Source organism: Amblyomma maculatum, chromosome 10, assembly GCF_055883805.1.
Source record: "Amblyomma maculatum isolate TAMU_Amacu chromosome 10, ASM5588380v1, whole genome shotgun sequence".
Classification (NCBI taxonomy): Eukaryota; Metazoa; Arthropoda; class Arachnida; order Ixodida; family Ixodidae; genus Amblyomma; species Amblyomma maculatum.
Window position 1 is genome coordinate 149200662 of NC_139353.1, and position 22523 is coordinate 149223184.

General features: G+C 47.7%; 1 long non-coding RNA gene across 2 annotated transcripts; it reads left to right on the forward strand.

The window, feature by feature from the left end:
- Nucleotides 1–11: 11 nt before the first annotated feature.
- Nucleotides 12–22273, forward strand: LOC146177703 (uncharacterized). Of its 2 annotated transcripts, XR_014701076.1 has the most exons (4): nucleotides 12–117; nucleotides 3866–4080; nucleotides 4797–4962; nucleotides 22011–22273. It is a non-coding gene; the product is annotated as an uncharacterized LOC146177703 (long non-coding RNA). The 2 variants fall into 2 exon arrangements; XR_014701075.1 differs by lacking the exon at nucleotides 3866–4080 and having other exon boundaries at nucleotides 4843–4962.
- The last annotated feature ends 250 nt before the right edge of the window (nucleotides 22274–22523 follow it).

Below are 22523 nucleotides of genomic sequence, written 5' to 3' on the forward strand. Positions count from 1 at the left end.
CTCAACAGCGCTTAGTAAAATGGCCGCGTCCGTGCTGCTTGCGTTACGTATCAAAACATGAAGGAAAGATTAATGAAAACATCGCAAAGAGTTGTGAAGACGTCAGCCTTGCTAAAGGTAATTAAACTCTATGTAATAGCAACTCATGCACTGTGTGTTATAACCACACAATTGTTCGTTACCGGCCTTGGCTGATTTCAAGGCACGGCAGGGCAGCTGTAGTCTGGTGCGTGGGAAGGCGGACGAATGCTGTTTTTACTTCAACGTTATGTACCAGAGGCTGTTTAAGAAATAGTGGAAAGTGAGCAGTTGACTGTAAATGTTTCGCGTGATGTGAAGGCTTCAATTTTCAGCACACGGTCATTAATATCAAACGTCAGGCAAGACCATTTACGTCGAGCATTGATGTTTCAGTAACAAGTGTGCATTGGCTCTGCTGTCTCTATGTTACTTAACGCTGGAGGCTATGCGGACATGAACGTCCAGCATCTAGTTGGGCTACGCATCACAGCGAAACAGTATATTACCATTGTAGCGGATGAAATGGCCCGAATGCGACCATCTAGACAACCTCGTATTGAGAGCAATGGAAAGCGGTACGCCTAAGAGTGTTGCGACAATTATAGGCATACGTCGTACTAATACCGCAATCTAAAGCTCCCCAACCATTGTGGCACTCAGCATTTGTGGTCTTTGATCTATTGCGCTGAGCCAGTAGGTAAACGACAAATCACCCAACCAAGGTATCGCGGAGAGTTTCAGACTTTAATGATACTACTATTTCCCGTTTGAATTCCGTTTTTCTGTTTCATTGACCAAGCCAAAATGCAGGTGATCCAAGCTTAAGGCCCCGCGACCCATTCAGTTCTCAGCAGCAGATGAGATTTGTAGTCGGGTACCGAGAGAGGGGTGTGCAGATTCTCTGGTTCCGGTAAAAACGTCCTCGGAAAGAAGGTTCCCGGAATAAATGTTCCCGGAACAAACGCCCCCGGAAAGAAAGTCCTTTTTTTTTTTTTTTTTTTTTGCGAAATAGGGGAACATATCCCCAAACGAGTGCAATCAAAGTAACGTATCGTAATCTCAGTCTTTCGCCTGCCCTGGAGATTGGCTTCTCTGGGATTAAATGCTCGGAAAATGGGTGTTTTGCCTAACATAGTGTGAAAAACGGCCGCAAGCGAGCCTTTACATGATGAATTAGCAAGAGGACACTAGTGTCGCCCCTGTTTGCTTATTTGACCTTGCATCTCCTTTTGTGATTTTAGCTTGAACCTGATTTGAATTTTTTGTGTATGTTTCTCTGCGTGTTTTCTCGTTCCACATGCTGCAGCAGCTCATTGTGCTATAAAGGCGTAGACTATGATTATACATGTCGAGTTGCAATAATCAGTGCGGATGCGCCCCATATCAGCATACATTATTGCAACAACAAAGATTATGGCAACGAGTAGTGGTAGCGTGGTGTTTTATGGCTTGACCTGCACTACATTATCGTGGCATGATCTGGTGCTGACCAGTAGCCTCGTCTTTGTCTTGTTGCGCGCTGACCACCGGCTTTGGTGGCAGAAGCGGGGAAGGGCGTTTCAGGGTGGTCATCCTGATTTCCCTAGTAAAGCACTACTGGTAGTGCAGCTAGAATTTCGTACCGTGGACACCAGAACGGTTGACCCTCATCACTGAAAGATCTGTGAGGGTGTTTCAGTAACGCTTTCTACTGTGGGCGGTTACTCAAGGCTACTAATTAGGCAATCACAGGACCCAGATACTATACAATGCTTACATCTACTATCAACAGTTATTAACGTCAGCGCAGAATGCAACAAAAGGTTCATTTTTTTGCAAAGTGAAATTTGGAAGGTTATATTCTATGGGCAAAATTCGTCCTTGAGGATGTTTTCTCCTAGGAGTTGCTTCATAAGGGGCCCTTTCATCCAGGTACGGTTTTTCTGGCACCGAATTTTCCGGGGACGTTTTTACCTACACCAGCAGATTACCTTGCACCCATGATATCTGTATGTACAATAGAACAGCTTATCTTAAATCTCCCTGTCACATCATGCTTCATGGTGTTAATGTAATCCAACATATTGCCAGGGGGCGCTCAGAGTGAAAGACGACGTTGAAGTGAATCGGCTCCGGACTCGCGGGACGTATCTAAACCTTGGACCGTGTGATTCTACCTGTACCGGCTCTGTTAATCTAGCCCCAGTCGCCAACACCGTGACAAATCTGGTGGAGGTCAGGTCTGATGTCCCGTACCCCTACTCTAAGCAGGAGTGCTGGTCATATATTCGAGGAGACGCCCGTTCACCGCACTAGCCGCAGGCAACGAGGCCTACCACCTGAGTTTTCCCCCTCGGGCATGACTACCAGTAGCCACGACGTCGTCGCAATGCCTGGCGCGACCCCCACCTACGTGACGTTGCAAAACCCCCGCGTCCCAAAGACCTTTCACGGGGACACCTATGAAGACGTCGACGACTGGTTGCAGCACTACGAAAGGGTAGCTACATTCAACCTCTGGGATGACGCCGCACGGCTTCGAAATGTATATCCCCAAATGTTCCTATCCCCATGTATCACCCTGTTCACATCCATGACATCGCACCTGAGGGCCTTCCCTACCTCCCAGATCATCTCATTAGCCCTCAGTACTTGGTGTGCTACATACGGGCCCTGTCCCTTGACTGCCGGCACTGTGCACAGCACTATGTGCACATTCTCAGCTGTAGCCCGTAGCTTCGCCACCCCTGTTCTTATCTGCCTGCCTAGGTTTTGTCCCCTGTTCTTTAGCACGTCGTTTACTCCGGCATGGATGACTACCAGATTGTCTCCTTCTCTATTTTCCCACAGCATATCCCTTGTCCTCTCCACTACCTGCCCAAAACACTCGCCCGGCCTGCTTTCTACTTATACTTTCTCAGTAAACTTCACTGTCTTTAAGACTGCCTTTTTAATTCTCGTGACATTAGAGCTCCCTACCACCCATACCCTCTTGCTGCCGGCTCCTGTCTCTTCCCTGTCAGTGGTATCCAGTCCCTGCTGTCTCGACCCCTGTGTCCCCTCTTCCCTCCGGTTACCATCGGGGCTCGTGTCCCCCAGCGCCCTGTATAGACCTTTTCACGACCCTTGGAGAAACCGGTTTGACTGGGCTGAGAACCAGGTATGGGGGGGGGAGAATCCGCAGCTTTTTCCTGTGTTATGAGCACAGCCCAGTCTCCAATATGGCAGCGCCCTTTGGCCAATTTTGAAAAGGTCTATACATGGACTCGACAGCACCGGGTCGAGTAAGCGTCGAGTAAGTGAAGTCACCATTACTCGACCCGATTGGTGTCTACACGAACTCGCTTTCTAGCGAGTAAGTATCGCAGCGGCGCGTAGCGTCGAGATTTGTAGTTATTGTGCAAGTTTCTTACTCGTATTTGATTCCGTTTCCTTTTACTATTGAGAGCTTCGATTATTCTTTTTTATCATTGATGAGGGCTAAAAAGCATTCAACTTCGCTGACGCTCATCGCCGCTCCGGTTGCTTTTTAATCCCAGAGTTCGCCATAACTCGACTCGCTGACTCGACAGCGTCTACATGCTTTTAGACAAGCGAGTCAAGCGAGTTAACCTACCCCCTGCAAGCGAGTTAACGCGACCCGCTCCGCGGCTATTTTACTCGACCCGACTGCGTATTCATGAACCCGACAACTGGTTTTTTACTCGACAGGCTTACTCGACCCGACTCTGTCGAGTCCATGTATACAGGGCTCATGATCGCTACATTCTCCCTGCGCGCCCCCTGTGACGCGTCCGCCATGAATAATGCCAGTGTTGCCTGGATTTTTGCTGGACAGCCGCCCTGAATCCCTAGCAATCCCTAGGTCGGATTGTCCCTAGTTGGGGGCACGGCGTGCCGGCGAGCCACCGCTCATCGCCCGCCAACCGCCCTGCCTGGGGTTGCCGCCGGTGCCGCGGCGGCGGTTTGGTGCCGTGGCTTTTGTTGTAGTAAACGAGGGACGGACGGGTGCGATCGAACTGACTGGTGTGCGCGCCATGAACAACCCTGGCACATCTGCTGCGGCTTCGGTACAGAAAGGTTAGTGCCCGGTCTGTGAAAAGATTTGTTTAGTTGTAGACAAAGCATGCCAATGAAGGTGCCGCCATGTTCAAATTTTAGCTGCCCCATTTGCGTACAATGTTCGTGGTTATATGCTGTCCGCTTACCGTTCTTATTTGTCACATACTGCAGGGATTTGTGCCAAGGTATGCACTTACAGCACGCGCCAATTTAGCATGGTTGAAGGCGAGCACTCCACTGTCTTATGATGCTGCTAACTGGCGCTTGATGCTTTGTCTTCTCTCAACCAGATACTCACGGCACTCGTCAGTGATTAGCTGCTTAGGGCGACGAAGCTCATTTTATGCTTTTTTCGTTCTTGGCCCAGCTTCTCCATACGCTGTTCGTTTTGATCACATCCGGGTGAAATACTTGCCTATGATATCGCTCGAGCATCACTAGCTTGAAACTAGTGATACATATTGAGCACCAAAAGCTCGAAACTAGCACTGAACCTTTTACAGCCAAAAGCGGCAGCTATATGGATGATATCCTGCATACCCTTGATGAAATTTTACCTAGTTTGCGTCGGGTACGACAAAAGGATAAGCTCTGTTGAGGCAACAGAAATGATAACGTAAATACCGTTTAGACAACTCCATTGTAGCACGGAGACCACGTAGCGGTGCTGCAAAGTAATGAACTCGCTACTGAACTCCCCTTATGTGTGTGTGTTTTTTTTCCTGTACCTTTAGTTTCTTACACTCCTTACTAGAGCCCTGCACGGGTTGGATTTTCCAGCCCCTTCCCTGGCCCACGTTTGAAGACCATCCCGGGCCCATGGTTCCAAGCCCATCGGCAATGATTACATGTCCCGGATCCGGCCTGCGCTTCCACGACGGCCCGAGCCAAACCTGCAAAGTAAGTCTGAGCAGACGCCTTAAAAATTGCTCAACTAGCACATAACAATAAATCAAGATGAGAGACAAACCTTGTAAAATATTCTTGGTAGAGAAGGGCACAGTTAAAGCACCGACAGAAGCAAAGGCTTGGTGAAGAATATTTTGATCAGACATTTTATGTAAAGCTATCTAGCACAATGTACATTTAAAAGGTATGGATTACGGACATTTTAACTATGACTCCTTATAAACAATTGGCTCTTGGTGCAAGTTCTTTGCTTAATCACCTACAAAAAGACTGCCCCTGGCAACTTTGCCCCAGGAACATGTGTGGGCAAGGGCAGAAAAAAAACGAAATTTACATATTCATTGAAGAAATCACTGCCACATTACCACATCTCTGTGGAGACAAAAAGCGGTAGTGTCTGTTCATTGTGCATGTATATGTTATTCAATACGTAAAGATTCCTAAAGCAATAAGCTCTTATCCTACAGCATTTATTGTAGCGTAGAGACATTCTTTTGGGGGGGAAGGGGGGGGGGCAAAGCAGACAGTCAGAATTTTTATGAACAGATGGCTGCCTGCCGAGCAGTCAATTGAAGGTCCTTGTCCAGGGGCTGTTATGAGGCTTCAAATGTCCAGCCGTTAGCGGTAACACAAAGGTTAGAAGCTACCCTCTTGCTCACTGATTGCTGAGAAATCCTAAGCTGATGGTGTTGAGTACTCCAGTAGGCACGTGCTCAGGGGTGTGAAACTCCCTATACCTCCCAGCGGCCACGAATTACAGACGCTAGCGCCAAACTCCCCATTATAGGATTATAGCGGGAGGGGGCGCGTAAAAAATGGACTTGACGGGGGAGGCCGTGTAGCAGACTGGTCCAAAAAAACGGTGCGCTGAAGGGGGTGTGAGTAGGTTGCTTCAAGCAGCGCGGGTCGCGCGCTCACGTGCGCCCGTGGATTTTCTACCGCATCATCGTTCTGCCGCGGCGCGACCGGCTCGCGGCAGGAACAGTGTGATGGAAAGAAAAACCACAAGCATAGCGCTCTCGAGGGCGCAGGCGCTCGCGAGCAAGCTTACCCGACCGCAGCAAGAAATAGCACAGAGAACAGCAGATATCGTTTCTCTTTTTTATTAACTGCACGTGAAACAGAAAATTAAAAGATGCGACAAGGTATCCCTCAGACACACGCACTTTACATAGCTAACAGTTTACAGTAGTGTTCTGTGTTCTGCGCTAACATTGTAATCTTGCACGCTTGCTTTATCACTACAAAAGAACCCAGTTTGCCGGCACTGCTTCTGCCAGCATGTGTACAGTTGATATGAAATTAAATAAATGATGCACATATTCATTCTACGCATTCCATACCATCAAAGCAATGTAGAAACATGAGCAAATACCTGCGTTCTAGTTACCTAGTTTGGTATTTGATGCAAGTAATCACATGTCACTGTGCATGATTAAAAATTTACACTACCCTTCCTGGAAGAACCGTCTTCTTCGAAACGCACGTCTCTCCACAGTACATGAAGGTAACAAGTTCAACAACACGAAACACAGCGGATATCGCCGACTGTAATGGCCAGCACAATCAGCAGACGAGATGGGTCCACGGAACTGGAGGTGCACGCAGACAAGTCTCTCGTCTCACGAAGGGGCGAAGAGCCAGCAGGAATGAGATGCACAGAGTAAAAGAACCGCGACGAAAAATCGCAACTCGCTCGCATTCAAAACGAGCGGAGTCGTAACGGCTGCAGCGGTTCACGCGAGGACGAAGCAAGCCACGCAGCGCAGTCGGCGGCGCCGTCAGTGCGAGGGGAAAATTTAGGCGCGAGGGAGAAGTCCTCCTCCCAGCTTTTTCTTTCCTCCTTTCGCCCCCGCTTGGGAGAATCCGCCTTTTGCGCGAGGATGTGGCGCCATCATGCGGGAGCGGGCGGGAAACACATTGAGCGGCAGTGTAGCAGACGACGCGAAAGCGCACCATACGAAATGGCCACGCCAACGCTGGTAGAAAGCGAAAGCTTCCCCCCTTTTTTGGCCTCGGAGCGAAAAGTAGTGACAGTGATTGCAGCATATCATGTTCACGCAGTATGGGGGAAGGTAGAGCGTTTTCACAATCCACTCATAACGCACGTACACATATACTATCTTCGTATTGTAAGAGCGTGTAGTGCGGGCCGTGTTCGACGTGACAGAATGAGACGCTCTCAGCGTGCAGGTTTTCGGCAGACAGGAGAGGGTGGGGGCAGAGAGAGAGAGAGAGGGATCTCAAAGGGCAAAGCAGCCAGGGGTTTGTTGATGCTGCAGAGCTAGGTGGAATCGTCTCCTGTGACTTTGAGCGGCGCATATGCGCGGGGTGTCTTGAGTTACCGAGCACAATGCGGTCACCGCGGCGCCGGCATGGTGCAATGGGCGTCGCTTCCTCCTCGCGTCATCTACAACCGTGCAGCTATAGGATTTCATCCACGAAGATCGGCAGAGGGGCACATATACACACCCCGTGAAAAGGGCATTGTCCCGGCCGGAATGCACACCTGCAGGAAACGCGCTGCATGTTTCTGGCAATGGATGATTCAGAGCTGTAGCCAGTTTCTGGCCTCAGGAGTCAGAACAGATGTGATCGCAGTGGTGAAAAGGTTCTCGGTGCGCAGAGAATGGTCATTCTGTTGTGAAAGGATCTCCAACGTTCATTTCTGCCTCCGCCACGATTTCTGCAGAATCAACAACTTGGTGACACATGTGAATCTCCTACATATCGGATGCGCATCTCGGTCAGGAACCAACCCTGTTCTACGTCCAGAGGGATCCACTCTGCAAGTGAACGAGCATGAACCCTCCAGGAGACTCATTTATTGTGCCGGGTGGTTTCCTTGCCGTTGCAAACGGTTGGACGTAGACGACGATTATCAAGCTCCCTAACGAAGTGCATCTGATTGCGTACACCAAAGGAACAAAATCTGGATGCTTTGGCGTGCACGAAGGCGAGCCTTTAATTTAAAAAAAAAAAATACTGTGCGTTGTGCAAGAGTGTCAAGTGCGTCATATGCGCCGAGCGGCAAAAACACAGATACTACAGGTATGTATGCATCTAAACAAAATATGCATAATGAAAAGTACCTACTGGAATTTTCGCCCGGGCTGTAGCGCACCAGGGATAGCTGCAATGAGGATTTTTTCGGTGCGTGATTGCTTTAGTTGCGCCGGGGCCTGAAGGTGATGTATTTTGTCCTTTCTTTTCTTTATGTGCGAAAGGGCTAGGTAGCTTAGATATCACAGGCGGCTCTGTGCGCTAGGCCGTAATATTTAGCATGTTTTATCGTGACTGCCTAACAAGAAAAAAAACACGGCGTTTTAATGCACTGCCGTTCGCGAGCCTCATGACCAGCTCAACCACTCGGCTCGCGAACGGCGGTGCATCACAACAAACGCCCAATTTTTCTTTTCTTTTTAGTCAGGCGGCAGTCGCGATAAAACATGCTAAATATTACGGTCTAGCGCACACAGCCACCTGATATATGCGCTACCCGGCCCCTTCGCACATAAAGAAAACAAACGACAAAATACATCGCCATCAGACGCGCCGAACAAATGCTCATTGCGGCTATCACTGGTGGGTTACAGGCTTGGTGCAAACTCCGGTAGATACTTTTCATTATGCACATTTCCCTTAGATGCATACATACCTGTAACGAAGTGTTTTTCGCACAGTCGAGAGTACGCAGTCGGTTGCTAAGGTCGGCCATTCGCATCTTGACACTTGGTGGCCCTAATTGTAGCTTCACGTCGTTGTTGGCCGCGGCTCGGCGAAGGAAACCTGAAAAACCGCGTCTTGCATCTTGGCGCGCTTAGAGAGTGGCAACCGTACGCGGCAGATGTGGTTGGCATCGCTTTGCCAAGCCTGTGACGGCCACCGTGCCGCCCGGTGCCGCCAGCCCCCATGCACTGGCGGCGCCGAGAAACGCCGTCGACGCCACTCAATGTGTTTCCATCGGTCGCCGCTACGACTTCGCGCATGCGCAGAAAACTCGCGCAAAAGGCGGATTAGACGGGACGGAAGTGCCCCTGACTTTCCGCGGCCTGACGTGCTTATGCAAACGGGCTGTGTCATGCATGACAGGTCACAGCACTTCATAACACCTCCATTGTAGTACAGTTCGCTATCGAGTTTTGAGCCTTTTCTTTCTAACTTTTTTCACTTGTGTCATTGAATGCAGCCCGGCATGTTCGTACTAAATTACTTGGACAAAACACAGATGGGCACTGATTAAACTCTGTTTACAAATGAGCTTTCTCTCATTCTCTGTCAACATATGTACTAGTAGTGGTTTATTCATAAACCACTGGAATGATTTTAGTGCTGGAATTCCATCTCCAAAAGAAGCCATACACAGCTTTACCCAGCCTGGCCTGGTTCCGCCACTTCAAGCTGCAAGCCCAGGCCTGCATGTCAAGCCTGAGCCAGGTCCAGACCCATAAAAACGGCAATTTTCCAGCCCGGCCCAGGTTTTCGGGCTGCCTGAATTCATGCTCTGCTCCATATACTGTTGAAATTATTTGCCGAGAATAAGTTCTCAGCAGGCAGTACTTTGGTAATCTTTGTTAGGAAGAAATTACATGCCATAATTTTTTTGCCCTGGAAACTTGGGTGATATCTGGATTACACGACTACCTCAAAAATATCACCCAGACGTGTCCCTTGCCTGCAGTCGCTTGCTGTACAAACAGCATTGCAATTTATTTGCTGACACTATGGCGCATGTAGTGCGAAACAAAAGGAGGTCATTATTTGCTAAAAGATGATTGTGAAAGTATGAAAAATTTCAGTCACTGCTATTTTCATGGGAAAATGTCGCATGGCCTTGTATAGCCAATTAGGGCCAATTGATGAGAAATTTTTGCTTAAGATTTCTGCCAGCAGAGTAGGCACTGCTGTCATTTCTAATAGCTATTTCATTTGCAGCGGCACCAACATGTTCTGTTGTCTGTGTTTTGTGCACCCATATTCTGTTCGTTGCTTTAAAACATTTCTGGGTAAGTGCAGTCGAGACCGCGAGCATAGTGTTGGGCGAATTCACCAGGTGGCATGACAAAAGGAGGCAGTGTGGTGTAGAGGAATCCACTTGTGCTTGTGACAGAGACTGCAACCATGCCAGACAGGTTGCCAAGACATCGAACGAGAAGCCAGACTAGCCTATTGCTGAGCTTACCAAATGCGGAATCAAGCCAAGACTGAAGCGGCAGCTACAAATGCGGCACCGGCCGATGGCTAATGCTCTTGACTTGGTTCAAAGAGAGCTGAACCTCTACAATTTTTAATATTTCATAACAAAGGCTTCAAGGATTTGCCTCAAGTGATTCCAGTAGCCCTGCATGCACAAACCTTTGTCACGGATACACCTGCAAGAGACAAATAGTGGCGCGTAATTGCTCCAAGCGATGTTCTCTTTGTTTTCCTTTTTAACTTGATACCATGAAAAGCACCCTGTGTAGCAGCACCTGCTGACTTGGTCATGTCATGTGGCCTTGTGATGTCACACAACCTGACGGACAGTCATTGCAGTGCTGCGTCACCTTCCTGCCACTTGCCAGATACATGCCCATAATTTTTCATGGATGCCAGATTTTCTGCAGTATGGGACCCATCAGAATATTTTTTGTTGCCAGAATCCAATAGTGCAGTGTTTCGTGACTTTTTTGTCGCTTGTCCGGCAGCAAGAAACATTTATTGCCCAGATATTTCGATTTGAAGTTGCAGAGGTCTTTTTTCCTTCCAAGGGATTTAGACTTGGGAAAAATACCTTATGTGGTGTACTCTAGCGTCGCTGCCCTGCAGATGGCAAACTGATGTGCCAGTAAGGTCTGTGCATGCACGCTGGGACAGCAGAAAATACAGAAATAGAAATATTACGAGATAGTTTGGCAGACTCCTATGCTTATCATAGATATGAGACATCGGTGACACTATCAACAGCCAGCAAAAGCATTCAGCACACTTGGGATGCAATTGTTTAGCGGTGAGTGAAAAATATGTGTAAAAAATGCAATTGCACTACACAAGTAATGTAATGCGAGAGGTCTCAGCTGTTCGTGTGGCGCAATGGCTAAGACATTCAGTTAAAACTCCAAAGGACTTAGGATTAAATCCCGTTCGAGGCTGGTTTTTTTTATTTATTTATTTATTTTTTGTCGCTTTTTTTTTTTTTTTTCCTTAAGCACCCATGCCATTTTAAATCTTACTTTTTCCAGCCTTTCTTTTCTTTCCCAGCTCCACTCGGGTCAGTGCAGGTTTATTCTGCCCAGTAAGTTACAACGTATGGTAATCCTGTGTGCATTTCATACCAGATTTTTCAATAGAGAAGCGCTTACTGAGGCATGAACTTCATCAGAGGAAAACTGCTGCTCCGCACTTGTAAACCAAAGCATGTATATTAAAAATGAAACCATGTGGGCATGCCAAATGCATAGCTGTGACTTCAAAGAACCAAAACATACCAAAACGAAACTGACTGCCTGTGGCACTGCCAAGCGCAAATTTTTTTTTTGGCTTCCAATATTTAGCCTGTCTTTTTGCCATTTTTGAAACAAAAGTTAACAATTCAAACATGCAACAATAATACATGTTAGGCAGCCTCCGGGATCCCTTGCATGTCATTGTGCATGCATTTGCGATTTCTGTATTTCTGCAATGCCTGCATTTCTGTTCTCTTTTTTCTACCTTATAAGAGTTTTGTTTTCAGCGAAAGTGGTGTTTTTGTGATTAGGAGCCAGTATACCATCGCTGCAAGCTTACTTTTTCTTGCACCTGAAAACTTCAAACACAAATTGAGAACCTGTAATTTCTCTTTTTTTTTTTGCTCACTGCGTGTTCTTTGCGAATGATGAATTTGACCACTTGCTTCACGAGGGAAGGCTCGAGGACGTTGAAGCTACTTTGATTGCCCGTCACTAGGCACAGTTATACACTGGGTGCATGAGGCATTTGAGGTTACTACTCCTTATCGCCATAGACACCAGCAGGCTCAGCATATGTATCTAGGCATGCGGCTTCTTGTTAGTTGACCCCTTATCATTTATACTGCGCAGTTTGTTGAATAATGGAAGCGTACAAGTTGACGCAGGAAATGAAACACCATGCAGTCCTCATCGCACTGGCCGCGCGCCACAGCGACTTGGAAATTGCCAACTTTCTGAATGTAGCAAAGTCTTTCGTTAACAAGGTGCGAACAGAACTGATGTGCTGTGACGGTGACGTGGCATCTGTGGCGAAAAGGAAAAAGCACACTCAGTGGTCAGACGTCGTCAGAACACCTAATTTTCTTCAGAGGCTGCTAGTCATCGTGAGTGACAACCCAGAGAAGTCAATGCGGGCCATTGCAAAGGAGCTCGATGTCGCAGAGTCAGCTGTCAGGCTTGCTGTGCACGAGGACGTGAGGTACCATTTCTGTGTCATGAGGCGGGCGCAATTTTTTTCTGGTAAAGCTCGGAAGAATAGTCTGCTCTGGTCCAAGCGCTTGCTAGGCAAGCTGAAGAGCCTGGAATGCTTTTTTTTCTTTCAGATAAAAAGAACTTCGATCAAGACCAAAAAGCTAATTGCCATAATGAAAGATGGCTTTACGGAAGCGCTAATGAGGTGCTGACAGCATTGCACACAAAAATTCTGTCTGTGATGGTGTCAGTAGCCGTCAGCAACAAGGGTGATGTCATGCTGCCGCACTGTTTTGCAGAAGGACTCCGCGTTAATGCTGCCGAGTACGCAGAGGTGCTTGCCACCGTTGTGAAGGCCTGGACTGATACTGTTTTGAAAAAAAAAAAACTCGTGTCTTTCAGCAACATTCGGCTCTCGCCCACACCGCCTGCGTCACCCACGAGTGGCTGGCCAACAACTTTCAATAGGGAACCAAAGCTGGAGTTTGCTCCGCGACGCCAGCGCTCGGTTTACAGCGGAGCGGAGAGGAACTACAAAACCTACGCGCATCCGCGCCCGCGCTGCGCGTGGCTGTCTGCGGAGTCTGCGCAGCCCGCTCGCTCGGGAGCGCGTGCTACATTCAGCCGCGCGTGCACGCGGAGCGGGAGAAGGAGAGTGAGGACGAGGGGGGTTGGTGGCGCGTTCTCGCGCGCAAAGCCGGCGCTCTTTGCCAGTGGGATTTCTTAATTTTGCTTCTTTCTGTGCCCCGGCTGACATAGAGGCTGGCTGGAGGCATGTTTTTTATGGGTGCTTTTGAAAGCAAGAAATTATGATTAATTGATCGCCAGACATTGTTTTCAAAGAGCGCTTGTTGGCAGGCTCAGACATACATAAAAAAAAAAAAAGAAAGCGAATTCGCTGCTTGGAGGCCGGAGGCAAACGACAGGTATCTTGAAGGACTTGAGGCGGCACCTCTTGATGCCTCTGTCCATGTTCACAGAGTGAAGGGTCCAGCCTTCGAGTGCTCCTTCCTTTCCCTTTGTAACTGGTCACTTGAAAGGGGCCTATTCAGCTCTTTTGGGACAAACGTTTTAGGCAGTGCTGCCGGCGCCGTGGGGCCTGTTTTCGGCGCGTTTAGGATGCGTTCCCTACAAAGGCACAAAGCATGCCGCCTTACCCTTTGGTTCCTGCCGACACCGGCCAGGGGAAGTTCACTGCTGCAGCGCTGCCATCCGAAATCAATGACCTAGCTACTGTTAACGATGAGGGGTTTCTTAACGACCTGGGTCATTCCCCAGAAGCCGAGGCATGCCATTTTTGCGGCAGTTTCCTCTCCACGAGACGAACAGCGAGGAAATGTCTGACGACTTTCCATGCAGACGGGGACATCTCTCCACGGAAATCTTTGTCTTCTTAATTCCACTGTTACGCTGCGCAATTCCTAGTTCAGTTATCTCCTATAGCGAACGCACAGTTTTGAGCTCCCGAAGCAGGATCGCGTATGAGGATAGGATGATTGACGTAAAGTGATCGCATTAATGACGAATATCTGTTTCTTGAGGCCGACCCGGTTCCACGATGGCTGCTTCAGCACCGCCAGTTAGAGAAGTACGACACACGAATGGTACGAGAAATCCCCCCCCCCCCCAAAAAAAAAAGAAAAAAGAAAGGCCCACAACCATCCCATTACTTTTCCACACAAGCTTCGCGAAAAAAGTGCGCCGTCATTATTTTCCTTCTAGTTCTTTTCTTTCTTTTTTCTTCCCCCCCTCATTGTTAGAGCGCGACGGTGGCCACAATGCGGCCGGAGGAGGAGAGAAACAACCGAGCGCGCGCGCGCAAACACGTGCTGGAGAGCAGCGCGGAGCAGACGACAACATGCTTTTCTATGCGGCGGCTAGCAGACGACGCGGCCGGGCTGCGCGTAGATTTTGACGGGGTCTCCATGGAGGGCGCTGACGCACAGAGCGGCGCAGCGCCCCCTGGCCCAGGTTTTCTCCCCTATAACCACATCACTCCCAACTTGTGGCCTCCTAGTTGTCCAGATTTGAATCCACTCGGCATCGTTGAGAGAGAAGCGGACAAAAGGCCACATAATACAAAAAGCTCTGAAGGTCGCCACTGCGAACTCAATGGGCAGTACCTCTAAGAACCACCTGATCCGTGCATGCAGCCATTTCCGAAGCCGAATTGAATTGGTTATTGCTGCAAGTGGCGCATTCATTGAGTAATGTGAAAATAAACAGTAAGAGAAATATCTCCTAAAGTTTGGTGAAAATATATATCTGCTGGAGATATTCTCTGCCTGAAGCCAACATTGCATCCTCAAATGCCTCGCGCACCCGGTATATTGCAAGATATGTGGCTCGAAAGTTCTGACACAAATCAAAATGCAGTACTTATTCTGTATCTAATTTTGAGCAAATTATGTGTGCGAAAAAGAAAACGAATTCATCTCAAATTTTGACCACCGAGGTCTTCTTTATACGTCTGCAGAGCTTGCAAAGCTCGTAAACACGCTGGAAAATTCGATTTTTTTAAAATTATTTATTTCATTTCAATAATTGAGATTAAGACAAGCAGCATTCATAATTTTGCTATGTTTTTGAAAAGCCCAGAGGTTCCCGAGCCTGGATATTCTGCCCATGACAAAAAAATTACTCTTCCAGATGAGGTTCTGTTTTTATGTGACGTCACTAAACTAAGAGCAGAGCTCTAAACCAGAGCAGATAATGCACTTGAAGGTGAGGAGATGGAAAAAATTATGTTCTAGGGCTCTATTTAATGACTCTGCCCGCATCTTGTGTATTTTCAAATTTAGCAGCTTAATTCATTCACGTGCTCGTAGTTCAGTGTATTTCAGTGACATTTTCATATAATTCTGTAGTGTTTCTTATGTTGGTACCATATGCTTGAACTATATTCACTTAAAGGGCATGACAGCTAAAATTTGAGCATAAACTGATTATTGCATTTCACTCCGTTCACGTTGATTATAAATCCTCGAATTTGAGATTTCAGTGCAGTAGATAGTTTAAAATGAATTTTTATTATTAATAGCGAAAGCAGCTTTATGGTTTGGCAACCTTGGGCGCTGACGTCGCACGATATCATCCCCATGTTTTCTGCTATTCATAGTGACTGCGGCACTCTTGCATGCATGCCGTGGATTGTGGTCACTAAGAGCCTTTTTCTTTCTTCAGCAAAAATATTTCATTCGCATATTATTTTTACTTTGGCAAGCCTTCACTATAGTGTGCAACCTTAGCGATCCTTGGACTTGTTTTGGGCTTCGTCTAGAGATTGTCGAGAAAGCCAAAATAGATGTGCTCATGCTGTATTATTTAAGCATACAATTTGAAGCACATTATTTTTATGTTTTGAGAGTTAGCTTGTTTAGCAACAAGCGCTCCCATATATAAAAAGGCACATGTCCAACATTTCCTTCCTGGTCTTAAATCGGCCACCAATCAGCAACACAGTTGATATGAATCGAAGTTCGGTTTACATCCGGCTTCTGTTTTGGTGAGCAGTCAAGGTCGACAAGTCTCGTTCTGAACGAGGCCAATTTGGGAAAGCGACCCACGGGTTGCCTTTGCAAGTGTGAACATCGGTCAATCTGAGCGGTTCCTTAATCGCACACCCTTTGCAATCCTTAATCGTGAATGGGCCTTTAAACTGCACGCTGGTGACATGTTGTTTACAGTCAGTCCGCAGTAAAACGTCTTCAGAACACAGCGGGCCTGTTTGTAAGCAGCACAATTTCTGCTGCCAAGAAGGGTAGAAAGGCCTTTATGACTTATTGGAGATTTAATTGACCACATGCTCTGAAGTTTCTTCAAAAAGTCGATATTTCTGCTATAAAACATTAACATTTCTGCTCCATAGCTGTTTCAGAACGTCTGTCCTGCTTTCTGCTCCATTTAGCTGCTCCAAAAAGCATATTTGCTTGCTCCAAGAGCTGCTCTAAACACCTATTTTGGCCACGCACACATGGTACTGCTTTTCACGAGCCCCTGTCCAAAAGTGCTGGAAGAAGACAATAACGATGCTATTTTGGGGCCTATTTCATGCAAGTTCAGCACTCAGACTTCGACTACCTTGAAGGAAAGTCATCCTTGCTGCTTAGAGTGTTCAAACGTGGACTAGCCTCCCTTGCGCTTTATAATGGCGTTCGCACCCTGACCGCCTACTTACTTGTCCCTGTGGGCATTCTCGATGAAATCCTACAGGCCCCTCATGATGAGCCCACAGCTGGGCGTCTTAACTTTATTTTACTCTCAGTCGCATTCAGGTTAAATAACATGGGCCCATATTGGTCTCGTCTATCTGCTAATGTCACGCACTATGTCAGGAGTTGCTGCGACTGCTGACGACACCGAACACTGCTAACAAGACTGCAGGATATACAACCAAACCAATCACTTGCGAGGCCATTCCAACAGATCGGCATGGACTTACTAGGTCATTTCCCGACATTGAAATCTAGCATCAAGTGGATAATACTAGCAACTGACTACCTGACTCGCAACGCCGAAGCAAAGGGCCAAAGGCTTCTTCAGACTAATTATCGTTGTAGAAAGCGAGAAGCACATCATAATATCCGTCGTGTAAAAAACCCACTTCTCGTTGTCCGTGGCATTGTCCTCCTTGCATGCATTAGCAGTCAGTCGGCCTGAAAGTTAAGCCGATGTAACTAGTTTCTCGTTTTAATGTCAGCACAGTAGCCCACCACGCTGTTGCTGCCGGCTAGAAGCGGAGAAGCAGGTCAACTCCATTCCACCTTGTGTATGGCAGGGAGCCCGAAAATTCCGAGAGCACTGTGGAATCTACACTGCAGAAGTGCGAAAGGCTGAGCGTTGCTGGTGCACACGGTGCATCACGTTTGCTCTCATTATCATTATCAACTAAATGCACCGTTATCATTGCTAATGTCGTCATTGTCATATCACTAATTGCAGCGTCATTGTCAGCGCTACTATCGTCGCATGTGAGACAACCGCTGTAGTGATGTCGGCACCTCGGCAATGGGAGATTCTCCTCCACCGGGCGGGCCCCGATGCGCCCACTTGAAGCCCATATACAACAGCCGTGTTTCTCCGGAGACAGAGCACCGGGACGGTAGGAATGCATCGCTCTCCGGTTTCGCATGTGTCTGCAAAGAGCGGAACTTCTCGGAAGAAACAGCCAGACTAAACATTGCTAACGGCGGGCAATACCCCCGCGGGGAGAGGCGATGATCTCGGCTGTCTGCCGCGTGAAAGTAAAGCGTACGCGAGTGACACGGCTCGTAAAACAGAGAGAGGGAGCGCTGCACGTCGGGGGGCTACGCTCTGGCGGGGAGGCAACTCGAGTTAGAACGGAGCCGCGTCTGTGAGCAGTCGCTTGGTTTGAAGCTCCCGCGGTCGCCCGAGGGCTCCGCATATTTTACGGGCAGTCGTGCGCGCCTGGCCCGATTTTTAACGGCTTGCGAGCCGTGAGTGTACCGTGCGCGGTACTACTAGTACGTTGCGGCGTACTGCGTAACAGTTAGTCTTTTGTGTGTGTGTTGTATTATGTCCAAGGCAACCAAATACACGCCTGTTGTGCTATCTTGAACGGCACCGTCTGCTGAGTACCTTCTTGGAAGCCGCTCTCAACCACGAGCGGACACCCAAGCACAGAAGAGAACATTACTACCGCCAAGCTTGCCTTGCAGCGCCGGCTGAGCACTTTGCCATAGATGGTCCAGCGAGGCATACAAGTACATCGTACTCAAGTGCTCCAACACCAGATGGATGCTTTGAACGCGAAGGTTGGCAGAGGAGTACGGAATTCCATAAGCCGGCCTGTTGGAGATATTCCAGCTTGCGTGGAGAGAGCAGATCCATAACCAGGTTTGAGAAGCAGAAATGAAGAGATGGCACAGCGAAGCACGGGCAATGTCATCCCTGGCGGTGGACTCCAGCACAAAACACACGATCGATAATGAGAACATCAATGACAACACACGAGACAGCGGACGGCAGCGGGTTACTCTGCGAGGCACGGAGTGGTTTTCTGCGCACAAGTGGTCCAAGTGCGACGCAGCCGATAAAACCATACAGCATGTTGTGATCGAGTGCCCGAAACTGTGGCCCTCCCCCCCTACAACTGCGACATCAGCACTGATGGAGACTCCTTCGACAGCACTTGGTCTGCAGTCGATGTCACCACCCAAAGAGCACACCCTGGGTAGGGCAGTAGAGGTGACAAAGCACCGCCTTGACTGGTGGCGTAAACGAGAAGATTGTTGAAGGACTGACCCCTTCTTTTTCTTCTTTTCTTTTTTCTTGACTTTTGGCCAATGCACAGCAGTTGGTATAGTTTTTGTTCTTTCTCTACTCCTTTATTTATTGGCCTAATGAAGAACTCTGTGATCCCTCACTACAAAGGAGAGTGGCCGCATCAGCATCATGCAGACAAGGAGAATTATAATGTGTTTTAACTCATCCTCACGATAGACAAGGGCCCGCCGGGGTGGCGCAGTGGTTACGGCGCTCGACTACTGTTCCCAAGAATGCGGGATCGTAACCGGGCTTCGGCGGCCGCTTTTCGATGGAGACGAAAGCAAGGCGCCTGTGTTCTATGCGATGTCAGCGCACGTTAAAGACCCCCGGTGGTCGAAATTTCCGGAGTCCTCCACTACGGCACCTATCATAGCCTGAGTCTGTTTGGGATGTTAAACCCCGCAAACCAAACCAAATCACTGTAGAAAAGATTTATGTGCAGTTCACGATCCCGGGCGTGGCGCAGTTGGTTAAAGCTTAGGCTGGCGATGCGAGGGATGCAGGTTCGATTCCCGGTGGATGCAGGATTTTTATCTTTCCGATGACATTAGTTTCGGTTTCAGGTGATGTCATTTGATTGAAAGCTATATTGTGACTGAACGAACGCAGACAGTATGAGCCATTAAAGCGCAGCTGCATCACTTTTTGAGAATTCTGCGACATTAAAGAATTTGACTCTCCATAAGCTGTCGGTAATGCTTGCAAAGTGTTTGTGTGCTATCTTTAAAACTGATGAAGTAATCAACGATTACAATTCGAGCTTCTCCTCACAGCACTGAAGGACTGCGTAGAAGCTTGATATCACGGACGGTAATATTTTTTCTTTTCGTTACCTTCGCCCACATCATGCGGTGCCTTTTTTAATGCCATCAAACAATGTTTCTGGGCCTTCAATTTTGGTAGCCTTGTTTTTACTTCTTCCAACCAAGCCATTCTATGCGGGAAACATACCGGTGCCGTCAATGATGTCATCATGTGCACCCCATGCGTCGCTGTGTGGTGAGGAGAAGCTTGATAGCTGAAGCGGTTTAAATTGCTATTTGCGCCATTGTTTGAAATGCTAGCGCGAAGATATCTTGCATGCTTAACCTGGAACCTGTAATCATTTGATTCCTTGAAACTCATCAAAATCTACAACCGGTGCAGTTTCCCTTTAAAGGCTTTTGCCTTAATACAGCGCTCAATGTCATGCTGATGCCACATGTAACGGAAAAGGACAGCCTCAGTGTCACTGCCTACCTTCAGCGTGCAGAAGCAGCCCGACGACTCGCCCAGCTGCGCATAAAAAGCCAGCAAGGCACCAATGCCTAACGTAACCTACAATGACAATGAAAATTACGAGCCAGCAGACCGACTCTAGGTTTGGATGCTGAATCACCATCGTGGATTTAATGAAAACCATAAATTTTATGCTGCTGTTTCCGCAAATCAAGTTCACTCATCTAGATGAAATGGGCTATGGAATTGTCCCCAGATGCTGCTGACAGGACCCCAGGGGTGATACATGTCCAAAAATTGTATGTTGTGTGCCTAAAGCCCTATTATAACTGATGGGCACTGTGTTTATATTTTGCTTGATGTTTATTTTTGCCTACCTTTCTATTCAATGTAGAGCATTGGGCCGATGCTTCTTTGAGGGGGAAGTCATACCGCAAAGCTTTGTTTTTTTTTTTTTTTTTTCACGCTTTATGCCACCTGGACGCAGCTTTTACTCTTTTTTGTTGTACAATGATGATGCACAGAGATTTACCTCGAATAATTGCCACAACACAACACTGCTTCTACATTGTTCTTGATCATTGTACTTGGCAGGTTTACCTCTGTTTCCTTGTTGCCTTTAAACTCAGCACTGGGCATTCTGTTGTTCGATGACCAGTGCCTTTGTCGTGATTGGCACCTTGCTGCAACGAAATAAACTCTGAAAGTGAATCCAGTGTGCAGATAATGCTGTCAGAGTACTGAGTTCTTTTTGGCTGATAGTAAATGATGGAATAAGAACACATGGTTGCAAAGAGCATATGTAGGCTCTTGAAGAAGTTACCTGTGCTCCTTCTGCCATTAGCTTGTTAATCGGTGTGATGAACCACTAGTTTAAGAAACACTATCACCAACCACATTATTTATTAAAACCCAACGTTTCGCGACCAACTCGGTTCCTTCCTCAGGGGCGACTAAAGTTTGAGGCCTGCAGTAGTAGGCAGCGGCCTATGCATAGCCGATCTGAAGAAGAATGGCTATACACGCGCCTTTATTCCAATGTGCTTCCCACCGTCGAGCTAGCAGGACAAGAGGGTCGGTCAGCACGCAAACGACGAAGCGCCCTCGCATTGTGCTCCCATATGTGGCGGGCACCAGTGAGGCGTTTGCACGCATCCTGCGCAAACACGTCTGTGTGTCGCACAAACCTACCTCAACAGTCTGCCGTTTTCTGCCGCAACCAAAAGACCATATTCCCAGAGAAAAATAACCAGGCGTTACTTATAAAATCTCGTGCTCTGCCTCGTATATCGGCGAAACAAAAAATCTCTGTCTGCGCATATTGCAGCACAAAAACGACGCCCGGCAATTGAACTCGAAAAGCAACCCCCCTCGCCGAGCACTGCGAATGCGCCGACCACAAAATCGCCTTTGACGAGGTGAACATACTTGATGTGGAGACCAATCCTTTCAAAAGACGTCACGTCTTTTTTCGGTTCATCCGGCTGACAGCTGCAGCAGTGAACAAGAATCCGGGGACGCTACCCTGGCTCTGCTACACAATTGGACATCGCCACGTGTGCCTGCTACTGCGGGCCTCGAACTTTAGTCGCCCCTGAGGAAGGGACTGAGTTGGACCTGAAACGTCGGGTTCTAATAAAAAATTTGGTTGGTGATGGTGTTTCTTAAACTTTTGTTTCAAGTACCCAACCAGGCGGAGTTACACCAAAGATGTTCTCGTTCAAGTCAATGAACCAATAGGAAAAGCTTTAGGCCTTTCCAGTGACAGGCATCGTAAAGAACCAATGAGTGCGGAGGACAAGTCTATTTTCCATGTTTAAGCCCTGTCAGAGCCTCTATGAAGGCACACAAAGGACCACTTGATAAGAAGTTATCTAGCTCATTTTGGATATGTTGACATTCATCTAGCAGTAGTTATGGCTGACTGCATGGCAGTGTAGCCTAGCCTCTGAAATCTGCTTCCAAAAATTGATGTCAACATGCGCAGTTTACTTGTGCAATCCGCTGGTGTTGGCAGTACCTGTATTTTTTTTTTTTTTGTATTTTGTATTTTCCAGTCTACAAGAGTTCTGTTTCTTGCTGTCTTTTTTTGAGACTCACTTTTGACAACTTGGAAAATCTTTCTTTTTGCAGAGTTCAAAGCCTGGAAGGACCATATGGAAATCTGTGAAGTGGCTCATTTTGTTAGTGGCAGGAATGGCTCATCTGCATACCATGCAGGGTTTTGCAAATGCACATCTGTTTGTTAGCAGACTTTGAAAAATATGAGGGCTAAGGAACCTGTTCCACATCATGTTCAAAATAGGCTGTGCTTATATGCCTAAGCTGCTTCTGACATTGCCATGGTGCTTTTGATTTTGTATACAAATGCTATCTGAATAAAAGGTGCCTACGTATTTTGTATGTTTAATGACATTGTTAATGATGGTCCCCAAGATACACAGCATTTAATTGATGCTAATCATATGAAGTTAGCTGCACGTTAACCCTGTAACCACCAAGTCAGTCAGTTCAGGCGTTCAGTCGTGTCCGACTCTTCGTGACCCTATGGACCATGTCACGCCACGCTTTCCGGTCTCTCACTATCTTCTTAACATCACATAGCTTCATCTGCAATGCCTCGAGAATGCCATCTAACCATCGCGT